The sequence below is a fragment of the Haliotis cracherodii genome, unplaced genomic scaffold (genome assembly GCF_022045235.1).
Source record: "Haliotis cracherodii isolate W230 unplaced genomic scaffold, xgHalCrac1.p SCAF_11, whole genome shotgun sequence".
Classification (NCBI taxonomy): Eukaryota; Metazoa; Mollusca; class Gastropoda; order Lepetellida; family Haliotidae; genus Haliotis; species Haliotis cracherodii.
This window is the reverse complement of record NW_027266266.1, coordinates 37,470,473-37,476,472: the sequence shown is the minus strand read 5'-3', so window position 1 is coordinate 37,476,472 and position 6,000 is coordinate 37,470,473.

Genomic DNA, 6,000 nt, shown 5'->3' with positions numbered 1-6,000 from the left:
GATGTGACAGTTTGCTATATTTTCCTTATCAAAGCATCGACCAAACCGTTTATCATACCTACTTTAACATCTATGGCGAGAAGAGATCTCCCCAGCACACCATACACCATTGAAAGTGGAGTACCCACTTTTAACTTGAAGAACTTGTCTTTGGAATGGGCATTATCTTTCGAAATCACAGATGTCAAAACGCCAAACGTCACATCCATAGGAGAATAGGTTTTACCATGGCACCAAATATAGGTAAAGTTGACATTTAAGTGAAAGGTTATCTGTACTTGATATAAGCGACACACAGTACATGACGATCACACAGGTTCTTTATTGATTTTTTAAAGTGTATTGCATTTCTGGAAATAAATAAAGACAGAGTTTATATAGTATTCATGGATTCCGTCCAATAACATAAATATATACGGAATAAATTTCATCATGCTCATATTCGTCAACAAATTTAAGATTATTTCAAATTTAAATTATGTATGTGGTTTCATTTCTTTAATCAAATACACACACCCAAAAACAAATTTTAAAACATAAATAAATAAATAAAGCTTTTCTTGAATATTTAGCTAGAAGGGCTGTATGATCTCCATACAACAGGACATACCATGAAGTGTCAATGACATGCGGGGAACAACATATTGAGAATCGAACCAAGGTATTCGGAGGGACAACAGAATATTTTAACCACTAGGCTACTTCAACTACCCGTAACATAATACCTATTCAAACTAGTCCCAGCTTCTGAGATAAAGACATTTTTTAATGAATACATTATCTTGATTTAATTCTTGTATAATTAATTCGTGGAACATTCTTTAATGCCTAGTGGTCACCATTAGCTATAGAGCTCTAGAAGGCCCAGTCGTCCAACAAGTGTTGAATTCGCTGTACAGAGCTGCGTCCCGTAGGCGAGCCAGGAACCAACGATCGCGGGTTTGAATCCCGGATTCGCCTTTATAAAGATTATCAAAATGTTAGCACTGCTCGTGGGTTTCACCAAAGACATAAAGTCTGAGTCCCCCCCACACACACACACACCCACACCCCCACGTTGTCGCATTGTCGCCCCATCAAAAATGTGTGAAAAGGCGTTAAAATGCGCGACAGCGTGACATTGCGATTGTGATATTGTCGCATTGTCGCGCTTTTAGGAGTAACTGAATTTTGAAGTATTAACTCCGATTGAGTATATATGATTCAAATATAGACATCGCAAGTACATTATTGCGAACTTCGTGAGTGAGTATTGTTCAACGCCGCTCTGAACAGTATATTAGTTATGGCATGACAGCTGGATGTGGGAGGAAAGTGGAAAGTCATGGAGGTTCAAAACAATAAACAACCAGGGAGAATCGGGATTTCGAACACACGCAAATAGGGTTCTGGCACGCCTAGGGGGCGCCACTCTGCAGCGAATTCATCTATTTGAGAAAGTGAGCGAGTTTATTTATAATAATCCTAATCATAATCCATTTGTATGCAACTTGCTGAATATCATGCTCAAGGCACATTATTACCCCAGTCATTCTCATTTCAATGATATCAATCACTGGATTGTCTGGTCCAGACTCGATTATTTACAAACCGCCGTCATATAGCTGGAATATTGCTGAGTGCGGCGTAAAACAACCAACCAACCAACCAAATCATTTCAATATATACGACCTCAGCTGCCTGTGATGTGTTCGAAGGTTAACAGCCACATTGTCATATTATCTTACCGGGTACCCATTCACTGCTGGCTGAACAGTGGCATTTTTTCGAACAAAGTGACCTGTGGTTTGACGCTGTTTGAAGACAATTTCAGTTATTTCACAGCGTGACAGCTTGACGAGGGAAGAAATCCCTTAGTGATTTTATTGTAAGGTGATTGGATTCGAACACGCGATCATAGTTTTCTGGTACATCTAGGAGACACAAAGGGAACTGCGCCGTCTAAAACGACAGGACCAACCGTGTGCCATTTGAAAAATGACGTCGGAGACCGGAATGAAATTAAATAGAAATGTTAAGTGTTTTTTTGTTTTTTTTGCAGCTGTAAAAAAACCCGTTTGGTTTATGAAAACCGACACAGACAATAACGATCTATGAACTAATTTCTAAAGCAACGATGAAAGATTTGTTTTCATTTTGAGAAAAGCAAACCACACTGCTGTTGCTACTTTCTTTCTTTGTTTGTTGTTTAACGCCGCACTCAGCAATATTCCAGCTGTATGACGGCGGTCGGTAAATAATCGAGTCTGGACCAGACAATCCAGTGATTGACATCATGAGCATCGATCCACGCAATTGGGATCGATGATATGCATCAACCAAGTCAGCGAGCCTGACCACCCAATCCCGTTCGTCGAGTCTTACGACAAGCAGAGTCGCCTATCACGGCAAGCATGTGATGCTGAAGACCTATTCTACCCCAGATATTATTGCTACTTTGGTTAGAGAACCATTGGAACTAACAAAAGACCACTGGAGTACTCAAAGGAGTATTCACTTACTACACACGCGCACCATTGATCGTAAAGGACGACAATGCGTTGTCGCGCATTTTAACGCCTTTTTTACACATGACCTTGACCTTGAAAAATGTCGCGTTGTCGCATTGTCGCGCTTTGATCAAATAAAAAAGATTATTCAAAGCGCGACAATGCCACAACACGACAATGCGACAAATGGCCAAAATGTCGCGTTGTCGTATTGTTGCGCTTTGGTTATTTTGACACTGTTTGCTTGCTTTTGGAAAGGCGACAATGCGAGCATGCAACAACGTCCCTTCCAGTATTCCATAGCGAAGGACGAAATAATTACTTCTTTTTTTTAAATACCGAAATATATTTTCTTTCAAGATGTCTTATATGAATTGCTTTGTCCTCCGGGCCGTAACCTTAAACAGGGATTCCTCTGGTAACATTTCTTGCCAATCACTATTAACCTAAAGCGGAACTTCAAATTATGTGGCGCAAGGTATGAATTCTACAGTACAGCGTGTCAATTATTCTGTACAGCTTATCAATCATGTGGTGCAACGTTTACTTTGTATAAAGCAACGTATCATTGTACAGTGCAACGTATGCATTATATAACGCAACGTATCAATTGTATTGTGCAACGTATCAATTGTATTGTGGCACATCCATACAAATATCTAGTGCAGCGTATCAATTATGAAGTGCAACTAATAAATTATAAAGTGCAACTTATCAATTATATAGTGCAGCGTATCAATTATACAGTGCAACGTATTAGTTATATAGTGCAACGTATTAATTATATTGTGAAAGTTAAAACATATATCCAATTATATAGTGCAACATATATATATTAATATATATGTATAATATATTGTCAGCACCAGCCCCGCGCTCGTGGTAAAGGCTTGCATAGAGGAGATTAAACTAACATGTCATTCGACGCGGCGTTAACCCAATAAAAATGTTTAACAATCGGAAGAAAAAAAAGAAGCACTTGTAATCGATTATAGTTAATCGATTTCATGTTTTAACACATTCACAATGCTACCATGCATACAAACATGCAGTTGCAACTTGCACTCACAGTTCGAATGAACTGCACGCACCTTCACACTCACAGTTCAGAACATTGGCCTAGTACACCCGAATGCAAGTGGACACGATATCAATTACGTTAGAATCTCCTACGATCAATACTAGTTATTATGACACACGATATCACACATCAAGTGTGTATCGAGGCAATATCCCCAGCTGTAGCCACGCGAGACCCAGCTGAGAAACTGCAAGATTACGTCACTGTGACGAGACAGATGGCTGCGCCGTCGGGGGTGAGATCTAAATCCTTGATTGCTAGACTGGATTGCGTTCTTTCAATTACAAAATAACTCTGGTGTACCTTGTTGCATGTGGAAGGATATTGTTGGGGTAAGTAACCAACCATCTATTTTACGGAAAAGTTATGCTTTATTGACGTGTATTTTGTACATGGATTTATACTAGTGTTTTTTTGCAGTGTTTGTCTTATCGACGAAGAGGTTCGGATCCGAGGTTTCGATAGCATAATTCAATCTCATATTTTATGATAACTTAAAAGCTGACAACGACGGACATATATATACACAATGCCGTACAAATGTACTATATAACACACTGACGTACCATGGACGTGACACGTGTTTTATATCTACTACCGTACCATCGACGCGAGAAGCATATATTACACATTGTCGTACCAAGGACGCGAGAAGTGTTTTTATACAGATGGCCGTAACATCGAAATGACAAGTGTATGATTAAACGAACGCACTGTCGTTCCATCGCCACACATCATCCACTTTGTCACGAGGTACTAGAGGGAGGGCAGCAGCTCTTGTCACCAGCTTCTTCACCTCCTTATCTTCCTTATAGTCCATCACCAGACCTTCTTTCTGCACCCTCCTCCAGATACATTGGGTGAAGTGAAAGAAACACCCTCTAACTAATGTCCCAGGAAATGTTCAATGTTCTTGTCTGTAGTGAAGATGAGGATGTAATTTAAATGTGGGACACTCATTTAAAGGTATCGGTAATCAGATCAATTAATTACCCGCTAGAATAGGTGAGATGCTCTCAGCTGAAAATGTGGCTCTACCGGCAATAGCCATTTCTGAAATGTGGCTCTCCCGGCTAGACACCTACTCTATCGTACCATCGACGGGACAAGTGTATTATACACACTGTCGTTCCATCGCCGTGACAAGCGTATATATACTCTATCGTACCATCGACGTGACAAGTGTATTATACGCACTGTCGTTCCATCGGCATGACACTCGTATATATACTCTATCGTACCATCGATGGGACAATCGTATTGTACGCACTGTCGTTCCATCGGCATGACATGCGTATATGTACTCTATCGTACCATCGACGGGACAAGTGTATTTATACACACTATCGTTCCATCGGCATGACATGCGTATATATAGTATGCCGTACCATCACCATGACAAGCGTATATATAATCTGCCGTACCATCAACGTGACAAGCGTATGTATACTCTATCGTACCATCGACGTGACAAGCGTATCTTACACACTGCCCTACCAGCGATTTGACAAGCATGCATATACACATTGCCGCGACATCGACGTTACAAGCATAGATGTACACATTGACGTACCAGCGACGTGACAAGCGTACATATACACCAAGTCCCTGGTGCTCACTAGGTTCATTTAGGAATTAATTACCTTCAATATGTGCACGTTTACGGATATACGTAAAATCCGGTGTAAACACTGTGTAAACCCGAGTACATTCTACGTTCAGTACTCCATACATGGAAACATATATCGAAGGCAATTCTTGCAAATAAATGAATACGTCACAAATAATAACATCACAACAGAGACCATAAAATATATCAAACACGGTAGAAACCGATACGAAATCAGTGACATCGTACGGCGCAATAATCCAGGAAACGTCCATGGTACCACCCATGTCAAGCTCGGGTGTCCGTTAGTGGGCGTGGCCTAACTGGTCTATGGAAACGCAAAGGCGACCAAAATCCTTGGTTAGCCACGGAATGACTTGCAGTGTATTAATTCCCGTGTGACCAAATAGTTATTTGAAATGAAGTTTCAGTATTATTTGTTCATGATGATATACATGTATGTTACAGGCAATGTGTAAAATGTGATTCACTTGGGCAATTTACAAACTATTTCAGTCATTTTACAAATTGACTGAAAGATCTGCCGATTTACTGGACGGACTGAACAAACGTTATTAAGAAGTTCCAAAGGGCGTCAAAACGTCCCAATAGACTAATAATGCTGGAATAAAAAAATGTTTCAGTCAATTTGTAAAATGACTGAAATATTTTGGCCTTTTGTAAATTGCCGGTAAAATTTCTGTCATTTACACAATGAGTGTAGCATATGGCGATTTCTTTTCACTTTACACAACAGTTTGGATTGTGTGATACTGCCTTTTCAATGTACAGCTTTGTTAGTAGAAGACTGACAGAGGTAA